This window comes from Monodelphis domestica, chromosome 3 (assembly GCF_027887165.1).
Source record: "Monodelphis domestica isolate mMonDom1 chromosome 3, mMonDom1.pri, whole genome shotgun sequence".
NCBI classification, from domain to species: domain Eukaryota; kingdom Metazoa; phylum Chordata; class Mammalia; order Didelphimorphia; family Didelphidae; genus Monodelphis; species Monodelphis domestica.
In genome coordinates this window covers 270932238-270956615 of record NC_077229.1, presented here as the reverse complement: position 1 = coordinate 270956615, position 24378 = coordinate 270932238, and the positions used below count along the sequence as shown (strand labels likewise).

The following is a 24378-nucleotide window of genomic DNA, read 5'->3' as shown; positions in this document are numbered from 1 at the left end:
AACCTTCCAAAAAAATGGAAATTGTCCACAAGCTCTTGAAGAATTTAAATTGGAGCATATCAAAAAGATGGAAGCCTTCTGGCAATAAAAGTGGGAAATAGTTCAAAGAGAAAATAACAGTTTGAGGGACAAGAAATCCCAACTGGAAAAATAGCTGGAAGCCACGAAAAGCAGGATAGACCAAACCGAAAAGGAAATTCAAAAGATTATAGCAGAAAACCAGGCCTTAAGGAGCAGATTTGGGCAACTGGAAACCAATGATCTTGCAAAACAGCAAGAATTAATAAAAGTCAAAAGACTGACAAAAGAGAAGAAAACATAAAATATCTCACTGACAAGATGACAGATCAGGAAAACAGATCACGATGAGACAAATCATTGGTCTAACTGAAAACCCATAAAGAAACAGAAATCTTGACATCATACTACAAGAAATCATCCAAGAAAACTGCCCTGATGTTCTTGAACAAGGGTGCAAAATAGACACTGAAAGAGTTCATAGAACACCCTCTACACTAAATCCTCAAACGACAACTCCCAGGAATGTAATTGTCAAATTCCAGAGCTTTCAAGCTAAGGAGAAAATTCTACAAGAAGCCAAAAAGAGACAATTCAGATACCAAGGAGCACCAATCAGGATCACACAAGACCTGGAAGCTTCCACACTTAAAGGACCACAAGGCCTGGAACATGATATTCAGAAAGGCAAGAGAATTGGGTCATCAGCCAAGAATCAATCCATCAAAACTGACTATATACTTTCAAAGGGGTAAGTATGGGCATTCAACAAAATAGAAGATTTCCAAGTATTTGTAAAGAAAAGGGATCAGAACTAAGTGGAAAGTTTGATATCCAAACACAAAGATCAAGAGAAACATGAAAAAGTAAATAAGAGAGGGAAAAGGGGAAAATGTTTTTTATTCAAACTCTCTTCTTTAAGAGCTACAATTAGATCAAATTATATATATATATGGGGAAAATGTTATTTGTAATTCTCAAAAATTGTATTCACTGTTATAGTAATTAGAAGAATCATTCACAGGAAGAGATTGGGATATCAAAGGCTATAAGATGATATGCAAAAAAAGAAAAAGGTGGGGGGGGGATCAAAGATGGCACCAAGAGATTCATGAAGAAATTAAAAAGGATAATCTTTATCCCACAAAGATACACATGGGAAGGGGACGGGAAGAATACTCTTATAAGAAGGAGAGGAAGAGAGTGCTAATAGGTAATACTTAAAACCTTACTCTCAGTGAAATTAATTCTGAGAGGGAAGATCATCCAGATCCATTGGGGTCTTGAATTCAATCTTATCCTACAGGTTAAGTGAGAAGAGAAAACTAAGGGGATAGGGGGAAGGGAGTACAAAAAGAGAGGAAAAGAGAGGGGAGAGGGAACTTAACAGATCCTAAAAAAACAAGAAGGGAACAAAAAAGGAGGGGCCAGAAAGGGAAGCATATTAAGGGAGGGGATTAGGGGGACTGATTAAAAGTAGCCCACTGCTTTAAAAAGATATAGCAAAAGAAGAAAGGACAGAACTAAGAGAAGATATCAAAATGCTAGGGAATAGACAAGTGATATTCATAACTTTGAACGTGAATGAGATGAAATTATCCATAAAACGAAAACAAACAGGAGAATGGATTCGTATCCAAAATCCTACCATATGTTGTCTACAAGAAACACACCTGAGATGGGTAGATACTCACAAGGCTAGAATTAAAGGTTGGAGAAAATACTATTGGGCCTCAACTGACAGAAAGAAGGCAAGAGATGCAATCATGATATCTGACAAAGCCAAAGTAAAAATGATCTGATTAAAAGGGATAGGGAAGGTAAATACATCCTGATAAAAGGGAGTATAGACAATATCAGTAATCAATATGTATGCACCAAATGGGACAGCATCCAAATTTCTAAAGGAGAAACTAGTGGAATTAAAGGAGGACATAGATAGTAAAACTATACTAGTGGGAGACCTGAACCTACCACTATCAACTCTAGATAAATCAAATAAGAAGATAAATAAGAGGTAAAAGATGTGAATGAAATCTTTGAAAAATTAGAGTTAATAGATATATAGAGAAAAATAGACAAAAAGGAATACTTTCTTTTCAGCAGCATATGGTACAATCACAAAGACTGACCATGTACTAGGTCATAAAAACAGGGCAAACAAATGCAGAAAAGCAGAAATAATAAATGTAATCTTTTCAGATCATAATGCAATAAAAATAATGGTCAGTATGGGTACATAGAGAGCCATTTCAAAAATTAATTGGAAATTAAATAATATGATGCTCCAAAATCGGTTAGTTAGAGAAGAAATCATAGAAACAATAATTTCATTGAAGAAAATGACAATGATGAGACATCCTTTCAAAATCTATGGGATGCAGCCAAAAAAGTACTCAGGGGAAAAATTATATCCTTGAGTTCATATGTTAACAAATTAGGGAGGGCAGGTCAATGAATTGGACATGCAAATCAAAAAACTTGAAAGCAAACAAATTAAAAATCCTCAGAAGAAAACTAAATTAGAGATCCTAAAAATTAAGGAAGACATTAATAAAATTGAAAGTGAAAGAACTATTGAACTAATAAATAAGACTAGAAGCTGGTATTTTGAAAAGACAAACAAAATAGACAAAGTACTGGTCAATCTAATAGAAAAAAGTTAAGAAGAAAACCAAATTAACAGTATCATAGATGAAAAGGGGGACAGCACCTCCAATGAAGAGGAAATTAAGGCAATCATTAGAAATTACATTGCCCAATTATATGGCAATAAATACGCCAATGTAGGTGATATGGATGAATATTTACAAAAATATAAATTGCCTAGATTAACAGAAGAAATAGAATTCTTAAATAATCCCATTTCAGAAAAAAGAAATCCAATAGGCCATCAAAGAACTTCCTAAGAAAAAATCCCCAGGGCCTAATGGATTCACAAGTGAATTCTATCAAACATTCCAGCTAATCCCAATACTCTACAAACTATTTGACATAATAAGCAAAGAAGGAGATCTACCAAATTCCTTTTATGACACAAATATGGTACTGATCCCAAAGCCAGGAAGGTCAAAAACAGAGAAAGAAAACTACAGATCAATCTCTTTAATGAACATAGATGCAAAAATCTTAAATAGGATACTTCCAAAAAGACTCCAGCAAGTCATCACAAGGGTTATTCACTATGATCAGTTGGGATTTATACCAGGAATGCAAGGGTGGTTCAATATTAGGAAAACCATACACATTATTGACCATATCAACAAGCAAACGAATAAAAAGTACATGATTATCTCAATTGATGCAGAAAAACATTTGACAAAATACAACACTCATTCCTACTGAAAACACTAGAAAGTATAGGAATAGAAGGGTCTTTCCTAAAAATAATAAACAGTATCTAAAACCATCAGCAAACATCATCTTCAATGGGGATAAACTAGATGCATTCCTAATAAGATCAGGAGTGAAATAAGGATGCCTGTTATCACCGCTATTATTTAACATTGTACTAGAAACAATAGAAGTAGCAATTAGAGAAGAAAAAGAAATTGAAGGTATTAAAATTGGCAATGAAAAGACCAAGCTATCACTCTTTGCAGATAATATGATGGTCTACTTAAAGAATCCTAGAGAATCAACTAAAAAGCTATTAGAAATAATCAACAAGTTTAGCAAAGTTGCAGGATACAAAATAAACCCACATAAGTCATCAGCATTTCTATATATCTCCAACACATCTCAGCAACAAGAATTAGAGAGAAATTCCATTTTAAAATCACCCTAGACAATATAAAATACTTAGGAATCTATCTGCCAAGACAAACACAGGAACTATAGGAACACAACTACAAAACATTTTCCACACAATTAAAACTAGATCTAAACAATTGGAAAAACATCAACTGCTCATGGGTAGGACGAGCTAACATAATAAAAATGACAATCCTACCCAAATGTATTTATTTAGTGCCATACCCATTGAACTACCCAAAAACTTTTTTACTGAATTAGAAAAAATCATAACAAAGTTCATTTGAAAGAACAAAAGATCAAGAATATCCAGGGAAATAATGAAAAAACAATACAAAGGAGGTGTCCTTGCAGTATCAGATCTCAAACTATACTATAAAGCAGTGGTCATCAAAACAATATGGTACTGACTAAGAGACAGGAGGATCAGTGGAATAGACTTGGGGTAAGTGACCTCAGCAAGACAGTCTATGACAAGCCCAAAGATCCCAGCTTTTGGGACAAAAATCCATTATTTGATAAAAACTGCTGGGAAAATTGGAAGGCAGTGTGGGGGAGATCAGGTTTGGATCAACACCTCACACCGTACACCAAGATAAACTCAGAATGGGTGAATGACTTGAACATAATGAAAGAAGGAAACTATAAGTAAATTATGTGAACATAGAATAGTATACATATCAGACCTTTGGGAAAGGAAAGATTTCAAAACCAAGCAAGACAAAGAGTCACAAAATGTAAAATAAATAATTTTTATTACATCAAATTAAGAAGGTTTTGTACAAACAAAACCAATGTAACCAAAATTAGAAGGGAAGCAACAAATTGGGCAAAAATGTCTTCATAACAAAAACCTCTGACAAAGGTCTAATAACTCAAATTTACAAAGAGCTAAATCAATTGTACAAAAAAATCAAGCCATTCTCCAATTGATAAATGGGTAAGGGACATGAATAGGCAATTTTCAGTCAAAGAAATCAAAACTATTAATGAGCACATGAAAAAGTGTTCTAAATCTCTTATAATCAGAGAGATGCAAATCAAAACCTCACACCTAGCAGATTGGCTAACATGACAGCAAAGGAAAGTAATGAATGCTGGAGGAGATGTGGCAAAATCGGGACATTAATTCATTGCTGGTGGAGTTGTGAATTGATCCATCCATTCTGGAGGGCAATCTGGAACTATGCCCAAAGGGCACTAAAAGACTCTGCCTTTCGATCCAGCCATAGCACTGCTGGATTTGTATCCCAAAGAGATAATAAGAAAAAATACATGTACAAGAATATTCATAGGTGTGCTTTGTGGTGGCAAAAAATTGGAAAATGAGGGGATGCCCTTCAATTAGGGAATGAATGGCTGAACAAATTGTAATGGACTTGTAACAAGTGTAATGGACTTCTCCATTATGTAAAAATTAAAATTAGCTTCTGGTAATATAAGTATTATAATTTTAGAGGCTTATTTAAGATTAAGAAATAAATAAAATGCAAAATAAGAAAGCACATGACTAGGAGGGCCGAAAGGCCCATTCAATTTCACTTACATTACATCTTGAGAGACTTGTGTCTTTGGAAGCTGAAACAGGAAGAGCAAGTAGAAGGCGGAGTCAGCTTAAATAACACTCTCTGCTGGCAGCCCAGGTGAGGACCTCACCTGGGATTATGGGGAACTCTGGGAGCTATCAAGGACTCCTGGGAATTGAAGTCCGGGGTTCAAATCTCCATTTTTACAATTAGTGGCAATGCAGTATTCCTGAACATCCCGGAGGCATCTATAAGAAACAACACTCCACATTCAGAGGGAAAACTGTGGGAGTAGAAACACAGAAGTAAAACAACTGCTTGATTACATGGGTCGAGGGGATATGGCTGGGGAGGTAGACCCTAAATGAACATTCCTAATGCAAACACCAACAACATGGAAATGAGTTCTGATCAAGGACACATGAAATACCCGGTGGAATTTTGTGTCGGCTATGGGAGGTGTGGGTGGAGGGGAGGGAGGAATAGAATATAATCTTCTTAACCAAGGAATTATGTTTGAAATTGACCAAATAAAATTAAAAAAAGAAAAGAAAGAAAGAAAGGTAATTTCTGGCTTATGTTTATATAGATAAAACAACAACCACCACCTAATGTTAAAAGACTTCAAATATTCCATCTTTAACTTCCCTGTTAATTGATAAGGGTACCATCAACTTCCTAGTGTGAACCTTAAAAATTCTCAGACCCTACTTCATAAGGTTAGGATTGTAAACCTTAAAAAAATTCCCAGACCCTACTTCATAAGGTTGGGTTAAGACCATTCCCCATTGGGACCATTCCCCATTTGGGCAGTGAAGGTACTTGATCAGGAATGTGAGAACTCTACTTAGATCAGGAATGTGAGAACTCTACTTCACCATACTTAAGCATGCCTTAGGGGAAGATAAAGTTGTAAACTCTTTGCTGAACAATTAAAAGTACTTAAACCCATACTTATAATAAGGCAAAAAGTTCTTAAGCTGTGCCTATTTTTAGAACTAATACAAAGGGGAGCTAAGTACCTATAAAGGTCAGACAACTTGTGAACTTACAAGGAGCAAAGAGGTGAGAACTTACTCGGAGATTCTAGTCTACTCAGGTATGAATTACTCAAAAGATTAGTCTTCTTAGGTGTGAACTAAGAATGGTCTATCCTTTGAAAAACGTCTACTGTGATTGGTAGATGTAAGAATTTAGGGGAGGTGACATAGGAGAAAATTCCCTTTATAAGGACATGAAAATCTGAGAGAAAAAAACAGTCTCTTAAGGAGTCAGTTGAAGACAGGCTCTTGGGACAGTCTCTTAAGGCAGTCTCTTGAAGACAGTCTGAGGGAGGCTGACTCTGGCTGGAACTCCCTCTGAGGAGACTCTGTCGCTCTGAATCCTTGCTTGGACAAATCTTGTAGTGAGTGATAAAAGACTGACTGATCCCTCTCTTCCTAGGCTGGCTCATGCCAGCCTAGGCTGGTATAGCCCTTTTCTCATTATTCCCTTTTTCTTTCTTTTTTTAATTCCTCATTTGTATTAATTAAAATCTCTATAAAACCCAGTTGACTTGGGTATATTTCATAATTGGGAATATTTCCCTGGAGACCACTTTATTTTTAATATAAAAAACATATCTTTGTGGTCACAATTTACTTATCCACTCATATCTACTACAATTTATGCCTTCCACTATTTTAATCATTACAGTTTATGACCTCAACTATTTTAATTATTACACTAGTCACCCAGGCTCAAAACTTAGGCATCATCCTAAATTCGACTTTCTCTCTTACCTCTCATATCTAATCTATTGCCAGGATCCATCTAATTAATTTACATTCTTAATCTCTCTGACTTACCCCTTTCTCTAGCACTACAACCACCATAGTACAGGCATCTACATACATAAAAAGTAACAGAACTCATGTTCTAATTCAGGTCTTTTGATTTAAAGATCAGTGTTTTATATATTATAACACAATCTAGTTTTCTTATCTTAATAAGTAGAAGTACCTTAAAGGTATGATTATTTTCATCCCTACTCCTATTTCCAAAAGGAAAAGGAAAGAAGGAAGTGAAATGTAAAAAAAATTTTTATTTAAAAATTATAAGCTTCTTATTCATACTATGCAAATCAAGACTTCTCTAAATACTTTACATTTTAGGTGAAATTTTACTTAAATGATGAAATTTGTTTCCAAAACTTAATTGGGTCAAACAATAAAAAAATAACCAAATTTTAAGAAACTTCTGATTATCAGTTTGACTTCATCAGCTGACCCATGACTTTATCTTATTTCATTTTAGTTTTCCAGACATGTTCATATGATTTTTAATAATTGTTTCCTGACATTTTGCAATCCATGTTCTTACCATCTATTATTTTCCCCTCCTCGAGGAAGAAGATAATCTGAGATAGGTGGTACACATATTCTCATACAATGCATATTTCCATATTTATCATGTTGTGAAAGAAGTCACATGCTTACACTAAAGAAAAATTCATGGAGCACACAAAGTAAAGAATAAAATGCTTTGACCTGCATCAGAATCCATCTATTTCTTCTATTGTGGTGGATAGTCTTTTTCATCACAAATCCTTTGGAGTGGTCCTAGATTCTTGCCTTGTTGATAATAGTCAAGTCACTCTTAGTTGATCATCATACATTATTGTTGACTCATGATTTAATAACAAAGTTCTCTTACTTCTAGTCTTATCTAAAATCAATGCCAGTATAATTTCATAATGTTTGCTAACATAAAAGGATGTGTATAGTACAACTTATTTAAATAACCTGTTTTTCCCTTCTAAAAAGAGAAGTCTTTAGGAAAATGATAACTGTGATGCAGAAAGGCAAAAAAAAAAAAGCAAGCAATCTGTAGAAGCAAAAACTTGTTATTTTATTAAAAACTCGTTTTTTATTAAGGAAAAACATTTTTTATTAAACTACATAATTCTAAGCACTACAAAAATAAGAAAATGAAATCTACTAACTTTTTGCAGCAAAAATGCCTTATTTAAGTAATACTTATTCTAAAATCAGTGTTAACCTTAGTTGCCGCCCCTCCTTGTACTGCATTTTTCATTTCCAAATTTTTTATGAAGACCTGTTTAATTAGTGTTACTGAAATAATATTTAATTTGATAAATATTACTGCATTAAACTCCTATTTTAAGTCATTTTGTCTTCTTAAGAAATTATTTTTAATCTCATCATCATGTAGAAATTTTAAACTGGTTTTAATATCCTAGATTTTTATAATTCGTTTAGTTCAAATTTTGAAAAAAAGTTTTAAGGACCAAGGATTTTAGTTATCTTTAGGAAAAGCTTTTTAACACTTGCATATTCCTTTAAATAGCTGATAAGCAGGAATCCACTAATGATAATTCATTCTTCCACCTTATTTCCATGTTCACATGAAGTTATTCAAGGGTGAATAACAATTTTCATTAAGTATGGGTAAAGAATAAACTCCTTATTATTTTGTTTAGATATTTTTAATGTATTAGTTCTCCCAGATATGCAGAATTTGTCTGTTTAATTTACCCATCACTTTTGAAAACAAGAAATTACGTTTTTATGCACCCTCTGATATTAATGACACCAAAATGAACTGGTTATCTTCTTTTTAAAGTTATAGATGCTTGATAAAAAGCTATCTAAATAATAACAAAATATTGCTATTTGGATAAACTCAATAATTATAACCAGACAACTCAACATTATTCTCTCTTTTAAAGCTAAAATGTTTAAGTATATATTTTCAAAAAAAGAAAATGGAATTATCTTCAGAATTCTAATCAATGACACATGTATAACCCAGTGGAATTGTGCATCAGCTACAGGAGGGGGGGGTTGGAGGAAGGGGAGGGAAAGAACATGAATCTTGTAACCATGGAAAAATATTCAAAATTAACTAATTAAATAAAATTTTCCCCAAAAAAGTCATGATTCAAAAAAATTAATCATTTTTTTTTAAAGAAAGAGCAGTCTCAGTGGAATGAGGAGGTTGTGAGTGAATCTGAAAGCATTTTTCACCACTATTATTTGATATAGAAAAACTACCTATAGCAATAAGGCTAGGAAGAGAATTTAGGGAATAAGATATAAACAAAGAAGAAAATTACAATTCTTTGCAGATGATATGGTCTACTTATAGAGCTCAAAAGATTCAATTAAAATTCACTTAAATAATAACTCCAGTAAACCATAAGACTTTCTACTTACAAATTCAAAGGCAAGTGATAGAGAAATTATATTCAAAATAAATAGGTCTGTTTGGGAGTTCATTTCCAAAGACAAACATAGAAAACTTAGGACTACAACTACACAACACTCTACAGAAGAACCTTCTTAAATAACTGTAAAAGTAGTAATTGCACATATTTGGGGCTTGTCAATTAAAAAGAGAGAAAATAACCAAATAACCCTGAACATTAAGTGCTCTCCTATTCAGGAAATTATGAGTAAACATGAGACAAGACATTTAGGATGGATAGGGAGGTAATTTAGGTTGCAATCTGCATTGCTAAAAAGAGTACACATTGATAAGATCAAGAACTCATTTGAATACAGAACCACTACAAAGCCAATTTATCCAAACTGATGAAGCCAGAAAATCTCTATACATCTAGAGTATTGTAAACCTCAAAATTCCTTAGACTTATAAATGTTGGAAATTTCACCATTGGGATATTTCATACTTGGAAAATTTCTTACTGATAGTCTATTGGAATGGGAACTCCATTGGCATGGGAGGTTCCTTCTCTTCCCTTCTTAAGATTACTTTAGGACAGAAAACCTTTTGCTGAACAATGGAAAGGACTTTGACCTATGCTTAAGCATAGAACAGGAATTTCTTTGAGTCTTGATTGATTTTAGAATTGATACAATGGAGATACTTGGAATAAATCTCCACCCTATTCAGTCCTAATAGGATTGAGTAAGGGCTGCAGCCTAGATCAAAATTTAATTATTCCAATCTCTACCATACTCAAGTTAACAGGATTTAGAAAGGGCTGTAACAAAAGAGTAAAGATTTAATCATTTGAAAAATATGACCTTCAACAGACATGTGCAAAAGCCAGAAACCTCTGGGCGGTCCTGGGTTAAGCGAGAGCCTCCATTGACAGGGAAATTGATGAAGAGTGATTGGTAGATGTGAGGACTGAGGGGAGGCAACTTGGATGGTTTCCTTAAAGATAGGAGGGTCTGGAGACTGGGGGGGGGGGGGGGGAGAGGATTGAGTTTTTGGTCGGTGTGGTTCCTGGGCTCGGAGGAAGCTTGCTCTGAAGGAAGCTGAAGGTGGGGGCCTCTGAGACTGTTTCTCCATTTTGGACACGTGAGTGAAAGGGACTGATCTCCTTTCTTTGCCCCAGCTATCTAAGGGCTTGGGCCTTTTGGCCCAGCCTAAACAGAAGGGGTATTTAAGCCCTATTCCCTTCTCTCCCCTTTCTCTCTCTATATATATCTCTAATCCCTTTCTTGCTCCTATTGTAATTAAACTCCAAAAAAGGCTGACGGCTGACTTGAGTTTTTCATTTAGGAATTACATAGCTGATTCCTTGGCGACCTTAAATTAATATATATCAGTCTTTTAAAGTGATTCCCTTGTAACAGTATACATATTAAAATATACTTGTTATTCCCATACATTTTAATAACTCTGCACCTAAACATTTAAGTGCAATGTCTACACTTAAAGATTCATATTTTCTTCAAAGTATTCAAGAAAACTCACTACCAGGAAAAGATGGAACCAAATTCAGATTACATGAAATAATGTAGTATATACAGTATGATGTAGCATATACACCTACTGACTTGTATATTTATTTATCAAACATCATTAGACTTTAAAGTACCTTTAAAAACAAATCCAAAAAAAGCACATCAGTTGGTCTCTTGGTAATCAACTAAGTATCTATTAGTGACCACTTAAATCTTTGAGATTCTTAATTGATTTCTTAAAGTCTATGAAGCACAGCTGTTTCTTTCTATTGCTTCCTTGTGGTAAAATGTTCACATACAGAACATTAAGAGGATTTGAATAAGTGCTAAATCTAAATGAGAAAAAAAAAAACTATTATTGGTGAACAAGTACAAAATAAGGCAGATTCCAGGTTATCTGTCATTGTAATACAACAGAATGTATGTGGGAAATTATATATAACTAAAATATTTTAAATGTTGTATGGAGTTAATTTAACTTTACTAAATTCTTAATTAAAATTCCTCAGCAATGCAAAAAACCTAATTTCTCAGATTTTTCACATATAGACACAAATAAGGGCTATGCAATAAGGGTTAAGTGACTTGCCCAGGCTCACATAGCTAGGAAGAGTCTGAGCCCACATTTGAAACCAGGTCCTCCATATAGGGCTGGCTCTTAATCTACTGAGCTACCTAGATGCTCCAAGGCATTTATAATGGTGTCCCAGTCAAATTAATTTATTGTTAAGACATACTAATCACAAGTATAGTAACATCATGGACCCCACCCAGGCATTATACTATCAAATGAGGTTAATATTTGTAAAGGCTTAACACACCACAATGTCAGACACAGAGTAGGTACTATATTTCCTTCCTTTACTGGAGAGAGTGGTGAAGAGAAGAAGAGAAAGAGGAGAGAAGGGGAGGAAACAGTTGGGAGAGGAAAAAAGAGGAGGGAGAATGGAAAAGGGAAAAAAAAGAGACAAGAGAGAAAGGGGAGAGAGAAGACCTAATTATCAGTAAGGATATGTCTACTAGTGTTAAGGAATTCCATCTACCTATAAAAATCAATGGTTTTACATTTAGTAGTCTTAGAAAGTTGCCTGAAGAAATGTGAATTGTCCAGGGTTATACAACAGTATGTTGTGTTTGACCTGGAGATAAAACCTTAACCTAGTTTATCCTCACTTCTCAGGTCAGTTCTCTGTCCATTTCTTCATGAGGATTTACTATAATGTAATTTCAATCTGTAGCCAGAAAGCAGTGAAATCAAACAAGGTTTCTGCTACTATAAATGAACAATTTCTTTAATAACTGAAGAAACCACTTTATATCTTTGTTCTATTTGTATTTAGTTTGTTTTCATCATTTTAAACCCTATTTAAAGCAGTTATCAGAAGGAGAAAAAGTCTGGCTTAATAGAGAAACCTACCCTCCTAGTCAGAAAAGAATTGGATTTGGGTTCCAGCTTCCCAGGGCTCTTCTATTCTCATTCTTCCTTTGCCTCCAAACTAGACTCAGCATCCAATTGGCCCCACACTCTGTGCACACCTTTTTGCAAATAGGCTAGGCAGCATGGCTCCCTTTCATGTGGTACTAATCATCAAGGATGTAGTGTCAATTTGGGCACTCGAGCAAGCAAATGAAAAGAGCTGCCACTGAATCAAGGATTTGTGAGGTATAGTTATCCTGGACACCAGTTCTGCCACCAGAAGAACCACTTGAAATGATGAACCACTTGAAATTTGTCCAACTTAATATGTTCATGTCAGTTGGTAGTTCAGTGGATGCATCAAGTCTGATGCATCAAGTGGATGCATCAGGAAGACTGGAGTTCAAATACAGCCTCAATCACTTACTATGTGACCCTATGCATCACTTAAACTGCCTGTTTTCTCAACTGTAAAATGGGGTTAATAAGCATATACCTCCCAAGGATGTTGTAAGGATCAAATGAAATAATAAATGTAAAACACTTAGCACAATGCCTGTCACATATTGTGTGCTATTTAAATGTTAGCTGGATTTATTATTATTAATGCTTATTTCCTTACCCCTTCTTGCCTCACTAGTATGATGAAGTTTGAATTTTTTCAATATATGGTAAAGGAATAAATGAATAGATATGTTCTATAATTGATATAGTCTATAAAAGGGAAGTCAAATTGTTAGGATTATGTAAAGCCAATGAATCTGGTAACAGCTTATACTAACTATTGGCAAAGTACCTAGGATTTAATAAAAGTCTCTGGCATGCAAATCCAAACATATGAATTGATGGCAGCAACATGGCTTAGTGAAAAAAAGCATTGCATTTAGAATCACAGGACAATTTAAAAAACCTGGCTCTGCTAACTTTACCTGTATCACATTGGGCAGATTGCTTAACCTCAATGGGCCTCAATTTCATCTCTCAAACAAGAGGATTAAACTAGATGGACCTCTGAGGTTCTTTCTATATGATCACTTGAACTACTAGTTTAACTCAACAAACAACTATTAAATGTCTATTACCAGAAAAGCTCTGTTCTGGCCTTCACAGAGTTTATAATCTAGTTGAACTTACTTAACAAATCAATTCCTACCCCACTCCACCACAACTGTCTTCCCTCATTAGATTATAATAGCTCCTAGAGGGCAAAGACTGTCTTTTTCTTATCTGTATCCCCAGGGTTTAGCATAGTGAAATGTTTGTTGAGTTAGAATAAGCCTAAATTTTCTAACTTCCCCGGAATATACCTAGCAGGTTCTGTCATAGGAGGTAACTAAAAGAATTCAGGAAATAAAGATTTCTAGACTTAAATTTATTTAGAATTCATTTCCTGAGCAAGCTGAAATACCTTATTCTAATAAAAATAATAAGAACTGATCACATTTATGTAGAACAGTAATGTCAAACTCAAATAAAAACCAGGTCACTAAAATGTACATAAGGTTCCTTGTGTTCTGAACACTGACTTGGAAAAAGTACATATTAGCATTATTTGTGTTCTATTATGTTTTTTATTGCTAAATATTTCCCAATTATATTTTAATCTGGCTCAGGTCCACTGAATGCATTTAATACCCCTGATTAAAAAAAAACAATTAAGGTTTACAAAGCACTTCTCCCAAATGTAAATAATTTATGAAACCCAGACTACATGCTAGGTAATGTGCACAAGGGATATAAAAGAAAAAAAACACAGTCCTAGATCTCAAGGAATTTACATTCAAATGGGAAAAAAACATGTAAGCAACTAAGTAGATGTAAATCATGTAGAGGAAATAAAAGGCACTCTACAAAGGGAAGGCATTAATAGCTAGGGGAAGTGGGAAAGGCTGAGCCTGGAAGTCTGTAAAACTAACAGAAGGATGTGAGGATCAGCAGAGCACTCAAGTAATGGGAGGTGTGATAGAGGCTGTACCTAAAGAGAAATTGCCAGGCTGAAGAGTGGGTGAAACTAATCACCTCAATGGGGGAGGGGCCCCAGAAGTTTGGAATCTGGAGAGAAGACTGGCAGGTAGAGGAGTTCTTGTCAAGTCTTGAGAAGTGGAAGAGAGAAGGTGGGAAAAAGACTTTCTCCTGAGGGTTACCCACTTTTCCTGCTGGTGACTGGAAATCTTCCCCCTCCCCCCAACACTTCCCAATTGAAGGGACTTTCCGAAGAAAAACCTGAGCAGACTTTACCTCAGCTCCTGTTGCTGCCAAGGCCTGAGTTCCCCCCCAGACTTGAGGAGGGAGGAAAAGGGTCTTAGATAGAAACAGGGACCCCCTTTCCCACATTCCTTTCCCATTCTTCCTTTTGTATTACCTGATTGACATTAAAAGTTATCTGTTCCCCAAGCTGAGTGAGTGAACAGATCAATAGGAGACCCTTTGGTCTTGAGTAGTGGAGGGGGGACAAGAGCGAATTAGGGAGAGCAGCTTTAGGAAGGAAGGCAGAAGGGGGAAAATCTTCAAACCCCCTCTTCTCTCTCTAGGCCAACCCTAAATATCAGCTGTCTCCCCGTAGCCCGCTTTGAGAGGGGAGGTCCCCACCCTTTCCCCCTCTCAATACTGAAAGGCTGAACCCCTCTGTTACAACTTAATCTTTTTTTTTTTTAAATACAGAGGCAACTAGTATAAATGTACAGAGATGGGATATGGATTATAGGCCAGTGTCACTGGAATGCAGAATGCATGGAGTGCAAGATTGCAAAGGTAGGAAAAGGGTCAAGTTATGAAGAACTTTAAATGCCAAATAGAGAGCATTTTCTATTTGATCCTGGAGGCAATAGTGAACCACTGGAGGTCACAACTTATCTTGGCATTTTTATGTAGGATGGAAGGCAACAGGGAAAAAACTGAGGCAGGAAGACCAACCTGAAAGTGATAAGATGATGAAAACCTGAACAAGTGTTGCAGTTGATACACGTAAAAAAAAATGTCATAAAGGAAGAAGAGACAAGTTTTGGCAATGAATTGGATGTGTGAGATTAGGATGTAAGGAGGACAGCTAGGTTATGAGCCTAGGTAAGAAAAGAAAGATGGTAATAGGGAAGTTGGGAAGAGGGAAAAGAAAGAGCTCTGTTTTGGGTATGCAAAGTCTCAGATGGGGGCAGCTGGGTAGCTTAGTGGATTGAGAGCTAGCCCTAGAGACGGGAGGTCCTAGGTTCAAATCTGGTCTCAGACACTTCCCAGCTGTGTGACCCTGGGCAAGTCACTTGACCCCCATTGCCTAGCCCTTACCACTCTTCTGCCTTGGAGCCAATACACAGAATTGACTCCAAGACGGAAGGTAAGGGTTTAAAAAAAAAAGTCTCAGATGCCTATGAAATATCCAATTTGAATATCCAAAAGGCAATTGTAAGACTCAGGAGAGAGAACAGGGCTGTAGAGATAGATCTGGAAAATGGTCTACAATGATACTTACACCTATAGGTGAGGGGCAACTGGGTAGCTGAGTGGATTGAGAGCCAGGCCTAGAGACAGGAGGTCTTAGGTTCAAATCTGACCTCAGACACTTCCCAGCTGTGTGACCCTGGGCAAGTCACTTAACCCCCATTGCCTAGCCCTTACCACTCTTCTGCCTTGGAGCCAATACACAGTATTGACTCCAAGATGGAAGGTAAGGGTTTAAAAACAAAAACAAAAACCCCCCCAAAAAACCTATAGGTGATGTGGAGACCAACAAGTAAGACCATATATAGAAAGAGAAGGCCCAGAACAGACCCTTAAGAGATATCCATGGTCAGGGAAAGTAACACAGATGAATCATCAGCAAAGGAGTCCAAAGATGAGTGGTTAGATAGACAAGAATGTGGAGAGAACCAGGAGAGTAAATTCTGTATAGAAGAGAGGTTCACTAAAATGTAGAGTTGAATATCCAGGAGAAAGTGATCAACAATATGTAATGTTGCTGAGATGGAGAAAAACCTACTAGAATGGACAAAGGAGAGAGATCATTGGTAACTTTAAAGAAGGCAGTTTCAGTTGGATGGAGTCAGAAGTCAGCCTGAAGACAGTTCATAAGAAAAAAGGAAGCAAAATCTGGCCTCAGACACTTCCTAGCTGTGTGACCCTGGGCAAGTCACTTAACCCTCCATTGCCTACCCTTTACTGCTCTTCTCCCTTAGAACCAATACATAGTATTGATTATAAAATAGAAGGTAACGGTTTAAAAAAAAAAAAGGAAGCATAAGATGAGTATAGACAGAATTCTCAAGGGGGGTTACCCAGAAAGGGGAAAAGAGAAAGAAAATAGCTACTAGAAAGATAGAACTACCTCAACTGAGGGATTTTTCAGACTAGGGAAGGGATAGGTGTTTGTAGGCAACAGAGAAAGAGCCAGGAGATTGGGAGATAATGATGATAAGAGAGAGGTAATGATAATGGGGACTATCTGCTGGAAAATATAGGAAAGAATGGGATCAAGGGTGCATAAAGTGAGGCTGGCTTTGTCAAGAAAAAAAATTACCTCTTGAGCACCAGAATGAAGATGGCAGTGACAAAAGAAGCCTGAATGATATGAAATGAAGAAAGGAGAAGGGAGAGATATGTAAATGGCCAAAATGTTTTTTGGTTTAAGTGAAATTAAAAGTAGAATATTAAAAAAGTTCAGGGAAGAGAAAAATGATGGCTAGAGGTAGACACTCAAACAAAAATGTATGAAGTGACAGAATGAAAAACAAATGCAAAAACGAAAAAAGCGTGGAACCCAGGGAAATTTGGTATGAGTAGTTTCAACAATTTAATAGTTCTTGGTATTGTTCCTATGTACAAAAATTTACTAAGTGCCTCCTATGTGCCAGGCACTATAACAGATGTTGAAGATACCAAGAAATGTAAAAGATGAGTCCCTATTCTCAAAGAGTTTACATTCCAATGAGGGAGACAACATTTAAACAACTATGTACAGACAAGATACATACAAGAGAAATTGGAAATAACAGAAGGAAGTACTAGAATTTAAGAAGGCTTCTAGAAAGATCGTGAGATTGGCTGAGACTTGAAGTCAGGGAAGCCAGTAGGTAAAAAAAGAGTGAGAACATTCCAGGCAAGGATGATAGCCAATGAAAATGCCTATAGTCAGGAGATAAAGAGTGTCCTGAGGAAGAGCAAAAAGACCAGTGTCACTAGATGGCAAAGTGAGTAGGGACAAGCAAAGCACATGAAAACTGGAAAAGGGTTGGGTTATGGAGGGCTTTATGAGAATTTACTATGTTTTTTATGTTCTCCAAGGCTTTATACATTTTTCAAAAGATACTATGATTCTATACAGATATAGATATATAGCATGTTACGTAAAAAGATTAGGGTATATTCAGAAAACAAAAAAGCTGGAGAATGTCCAGAGAAAGACAAATATTAACAACCAAGAGTCTTAAATATCAGAAGATTAGTTGGAGGAATAGTATTTATTTTTTAAAACCTTACCTTCTCTCTTATAATCAATACTATATATTAGTTCTAAGGAAGAAGAGTGGTAAGGGCTAGGCAATGGGAGTCAAGTGATTTGCCCAGGGTCATACAGCCAAGAAGTGTCTGAGGCCAGATTTGAACCTAGGACCTCCTGTCTAGACCTTGCTCTCAATCCCCTGAGCCACTCAGCTGCCCCTGGAGTAATAGTATTTAACTTAAAGAGCAGAAGATTCCGAGAGAATGTGCAATTTGTCTCTCAGAATTTGAAGGGCTGCTGTAGAGAGGAAGGATCAGATTTGTTCTATTTGGCCCCAGAGGACAGAACCAAAAGCAATGAGTAAAGTTGCAAACAATCAGATTTAGGCTTATGGTAAGAAAAATTTCCTAATAAATAGAGCTGTCAAAAAGTGGAATGGAATGTCTAAGGAGGTGATGGGTTTCCCCTTCTTGGAGGTGTTCAGGAAAGCTCTAGGTGGATATTTCTTTCATTAATGAGTTAGGCTAGAAATGTCACTAGGATTCCCTTCCAATCTCCGAGTCTGTGATTGGTGATTTTGTCTTATACTCTACAGATTTACTCTGATGCCTTTTCAGAGTATGGAGATGAATTGGGTTTACAAATACAATGCCAATGAAGCATGCTTTAATGGCTAGTACAATAGCTATTAAATACAGATTTCAAATACAAGTCTGACAATGGACTATGTGCCTTTTGCAAGAGTAACAAGTTTTAAGGGGATTCTCCCCAAAGGGTTGGCCACCAGATGACCATTTTTTAGGGGAAAAGGGGCCTATAAAAACTCATGTAACCAATTAGCAAGGCTTGAAAAAGTCAGATCTGCACTGGTAGTATGAGAACCAATGCTAAATCAAAAATCTTTTGAAATATTAAACAAATATTAGAGCAGCTAAGTAAGTGTCTCAGTGGATTGAGAGCTAGGACTAGAGACAGGTCTTTGGTTCAAATCTGGTCTCAGACACTTCCTAGCTACGTGACCCTAGGCAAGTAACTTGACCCCCACTGCATAGACTTTACCACTTTTCTGCGTTGGAACCAATACTTAATATTGATTCCAAGATGGAAGGTACAGGTTAAAAAAAGAGCATCTACTGTAGCATAGCATACTTCTTATTTTATTCGCTTTTGTCAACACTGGTTAAGTTATAATCATAAAGTCCTTTTTCTGAGCATCTTTCCATGTATGTATAGGCACTACAGGACACAAAGGAGCACCCAGCCCAGTACCAGGTAGAGTAAGCAAGAAATAAACAGATTCCATAACCAAAAAAGATATAATCTCTTAGAGAAATATCTGTAAATCCAATGACATGAGATTTTGAAGGACAGAGATTGGTCTTGATTTCACTGATATAGAGGGTTCAGAGTTTTGAAATTCAATTAAGCTATGGAGATCAGCACCTTCTCTGCAACTTATAATCTTAGTGAGTCATCTAGAACACTTAAAGGTTAAATAACTTGTCCAGAATCACACAACCAGTATGGGATAGAGATTGCATTTGGCCTAGGTCTTTCTGGCTTTGAAACAGATTCTCTTTCCACTAATCCACATTGCCATTATTATGTTATCAGTTATTTTCAAATATTTGCCAATTATGAATCTTAAAAATTCTCAGACCCTACTTCAGAACACTTGGTTAAGACCATTCCCCATTTTAAACAATGAAGGGACTTAAGTCAGGAATGTGAGAACTCTACTCCACCCATACTCAAGCACACTTTAGGGGAAGATAAAGTTGTAAACTCTTTACTGAACAATGAAAAAGTACTTAACTCATACTTATAGTGAAGCAAAAGTCTTAAGCTAAGTCTGTTTTTAGGAAGGTGCTAAGTACCTATGAAGGTCAGGCAACTTGCAAACTTGTAAGGGAAAAACCTTAAGAAAAAGAGGTGTGAGGTTTTAGTCTACTCAGGTGTGAACTTACTCAGAAGTTTTAGTCTAACCAGAGAAGTTGAGAACTAAAGAAGGTGTGAATTAAGAATGGTCATCCTGTGAAAACGTCTACTGTGATTGGTAGATGTGAGAACATAGGGGAAGTGACATAGGAGAAAATTCTCTTTAAAAGGAGAATCAGAAGGCCTCTGAAAAGGAATTCAGCCTTGGAAGCTGAAGTGGAGCTCAGGAACTAAACTGAAGTGTCTCTCTGAACACTAGAGTTTTGCTTGGAAGGATCTTGTGGTGAGTGATTGAAGACTGACTGATCTCTCTCTTAGGGCTTGGGCCTAGGCTGGCCTAGGCTGGCCTGGGCTGGCCTGGGCTGGCCTAGCCCTTTTCTCATTGTTTCCTCTTACTCTCTCTCTTTCATTAATTCCTTATTTATATTAATTAAAATCTCCATAAAAACCCAGCTGACTTGGGTATATTTCATATTTTGGAATTTTTCCCTGGTGACCACTTTATATTTGATTTAACTCAAGACAGTGTCTTGAAACCATATTTCTGCGGTCACAGTTTAAGGCAACCACTCTTAAATGTTACAGTTTATGCCAACAACTTTTAACTGTTACACAATATACATTCAAAGAAAAGACACTGCTCTTGCCAAAGCTCGATCAACTTTTTATGCATCTTTAGGTTCACTGTGTCTACAAATATACAGCTGATTGAAACATTTGGATTTGGAGGGAGGTTGAATAGACAATCCTTTGATGATAGTTAATTACTGGAGTGATGAAGTCAAACTTTTGAACATGAAAAATGAAGCCAAGTAAAGCATTTTCTAATATCTGCAGGCAATCTTACATAGAAAGATTTGTGGCCATCTCAGTGGTATTTGGAAATACACACTTGACAATATTTGTAAATTAGGAGTCCTCTTTCCCTTCCCTCCTAGAATAATTTTCAGTGTAGAAATGCTGCCATATGCTAATTGATTTTTCATCATTTTGCTGAGAAAAAAATAAAATTAATTTTAAATAAACATTAGACTACCACATATATAAATTTTATGACATTCCCTCAGAATTAAATGTAAACAAATTCATCCTTTTTTTGAACTTGTTTCAGTTGATCTTTTTATTTTTACATCACACTTTCCATTGCGTTTTTACCTCCACTCTTTCACAGAGAGCCTTTCCTTACTTAAAAGAATTTTTTAAAGCTATAAGAAGCTAGCTAAGCAAAACGACATAGTAAAAAAACTTGACATCATATGCAATGTTCCATGCCCATCATTCTACTCCTTTGCAAAGGAAAGGAGAGGTGCACTTTCTCAAATCTCTTTAATGTGACTATACTTTTAAAGTATAATGTCAAAGCATCAATGTGATTCTTTCAATTTGCACTGTTAGTCATTATGTAGCTTCCCTGACTGTACTTACTTCAAATTGTGTCAGTTTATATTATAGTTAGCATGTGTCTCTGAATTTTTCATAATTCATCATTTCTTACAGAACAGCACACCATTACATTCATGTTCCACAATTTGTTTAGCAATTCCATAACCAATGGGCAACTGGCTTTGTTTCCAGTCCTTTGCTACTACAAAATGTTTTGACATATGGATATTTCTGGTTGTTTTATATGCATAGCAATGGAATATCTGTGTCAATGGTATGGATATTTTAGTTATTTCTTTCCCTAATTTACTAAGCTGCTTTTTAGAATGGATGAACCAATTCACAGCTCTACTAATTATCTAGCAGTCTTTCCATTATAATAATCTATAAACCTGCCAAAATGTTTATTAACCTACAGAATTTAGATCAGCCCCCACCAAAATATATCAAGTAAATTACTTCATATTTTCTAAAAAAGTCAATTCTATGCAAAGTCATTAGTTACAATTTTAACTCCATCTGATATCTAATTTTCAGATTTGATAGCATCTTGCTTATTTTCTAACTACTTTGGAAAGAATCTGAGATTTCTGAAGGTCTCTTCATACCAATATTTAGTGTAGTTTAGAAAAACAATTGATATGGGAAGCCATAGAAATTTCAAGTTGGAAGGTATTTTTGATCATCTTCATAAAGTGAGGTCAGATGAAGGCAGACACAAAACTGGACCCAAATGTAACCTCTATTCATATCATATTGCCTCTTCCCTACTTTTAAATATTTTTATTTATGCTAAAGTATAAAGGAAAAACAAAAATAAAACTTATGTTTCTCTTCAAAAATACCATGCCTTGGGGGCAGCTGGGTGGCTCAGTAGATTGAGAGCAAGGCATAGTGATAGGGGATTAGGGGGTCAAATCTGACCTCAGACATGTCCTAGCTATGTGACCCTGGGCAAGTCACTTAACCTCCACTGCCTAGCCCTTACCACTCTTCTGCCTTGGAGCCAATATACAGTATTGATTCTAAGACAGTAGGTAAGAGTTTAAAAAAATATTATGCCTTTCCTAAAAAAGTCAGAAATCAATAATATGGAACATTTATAAGAATCTACTTTCAAAGTAAAAGCTTTCATGATATCCTTAGCCAATAAAATTTTCTAATATGTAAGTTGAGGAAAACAATGCTGGATCTTTAAAAAATGGTTTTAATAAGGTAGTTTAAAAACAGCAAAACATGTTATATAAATTTATATATATATGTGAAAAATTAATCTTATTCTATATTTCAGTCATCAATCCTTTCTTTCAGTACTTCTTGTCTTTTCTAGTTCCATCTACTTCCCTTTAATCCTCTCACCAGACAGATTCTGTGAACGACATATAGCTTCCTTCCCCTAAAAAATAAATTTTTTACAAAGGGCACAGGCTGGTCATTATTAATATAATGGCAGAGTTTTACACTACCAAATAAAGATCATACTTTAATGTTTCAAGTTTTCTTTATAGAGGAAACAGAGAAGGGGCAGAAGTAATTCTGAGTAAAGAATAACCACACTGATTTTTTAAGGTTAGATTTCCATATACCAACAAAATGTTTTTTAGATTCAAAACCCTCAAAAATTTCTGAACATGTTTTGCAAACTCATTCAAAAACAAAGAATTTGGTTTTTATAGAAAACCTAGGCAACATGCTTCAACTTTATTTAGCCTATAAAATAATATTTGTCTAGTCTCCTAAAATTTAAATATATCAGACGTGGTCTGAAAAATAACAAGAAAAGAAAGTTTTAAATTGTGAAAAAGGCAAATGCATTCCTACATAAAACATGTCTGTGCCATCAACATCAATATACTGTATATGTCAATGTATACTGACAATGTCTATGTGATGTTCTCATTTGTATACCTTCCTTCCTTTCAGCTCTACTGGACTGAAAACCAGCCCAGCTCCAGACCCAAATTCTCACTCTAGTCTCAGAGACAGATTTAGCCAAAAGGACTATATAGCAAATAGTCTGGTCAATTCCCCCTTTTTTGTTTTTTAATTAGCCAGACTTCAATTCGCCTTGACCTTAATGTAGGGTAGAACCTAGCTATGGATGATGATAAGAATTCTTAGGTTTAATTTTTTAAGTGGGCTCTCCTGGTAATATCCTAGGGGGACAGAGTGGGACATCTGTATTAACCCTGTAAGCATGTTGCTCTCATCTATTTTTCCTGGGGCTAAATGAGAATAATAATCATAGCAATTCCAATAATAAAGGGATGTTAATAAGGAAAGTCACTTAGGGGGTTTCAATAGGTGTTTTCATCCTTCCTGGGGGTTGCTTTGCAGTCCCTGGTTTCCACATGGACCAGTGTCAAACAGCATGGTCTTTGATGGTTCCCGGCAGTCAATCATAGTAGGAAAAAGTTTAAGGAGAAAGAAAGATTGAGATAATACTGAGGTTGACTTAGGATATTCACACATAATAAGGATTCTACACCTATAATATTAATAGCAGCAGCATCCCAGAAGTATCAGTTTTCCAATGGTATCTCTTAGTCTGGAGTTGGCCATATGGTATAAAACTGGAGATTTGAACCCCAGACTTCAATCCCCAGAAGTCCTTGGTACTTCCCAGATTTCCCTATAATCTCACCTGAGTCTCCACCTGGGTGAGATCACAATTAGTATTTAACAGGCTCTCTGCCTCCCAAGAGCTCTCTTCCTGTACTCGGAGATTATAAGATGTAGTGAGTATGCTAAGATTCTGAATTGGCTAATCAGCCATGGGCACGTGGGTTTTCTACTTTGTATTCTTAATTCTAATACTCCTTAATAAACCTCATAAAATATAATACTTTTATTATCAGAAACTAAATTTAATTTTTACAATGGTTGGCACCATTCTATAAAGAGATGATGACCATCTTCTCCAATCTCCAGTTTAACTGAACAGTATTTATGAAATACCTGCAACACAGATTTAGTATAAGTATTTTCAGTGCCTAGCAAGAATGAAAAAAAAATTAAATATTGTCCTTACATTCCACTAGACAATAATTACTATATTTGGGGGTATTTAAATTATACAACTTTTTTCCTCTTTTGACAATGCTACAAAATGTGATATAATTCTTTCTTATTTACCTCTAAGACTGAGACAAAAGGGAAAGCCTCTGGTTAGAATTTGAATATTTGGACACAGAA

At 35.7% G+C, this 24378-nt stretch overlaps 1 protein-coding gene across 3 annotated transcripts in view; it reads right to left on the bottom strand.

Moving 5' to 3' along the window:
* The window catches only part of YES1 (YES proto-oncogene 1, Src family tyrosine kinase), a 118749-nt gene that overhangs the window by 87369 nt on the left and 7002 nt on the right, over positions 1-24378 (bottom strand). The window contains exon 2 of one of the 3 annotated variants that reach the window (XM_056823772.1): positions 5318-5545. The exons of the other annotated variants lie outside the window; for them this stretch is intronic. The gene's annotated coding sequence lies outside the window, so the exon portion shown is untranslated. The remainder of the gene's footprint in view (positions 1-5317; positions 5546-24378) is intronic. 3 annotated transcript variants of the gene reach the window in all.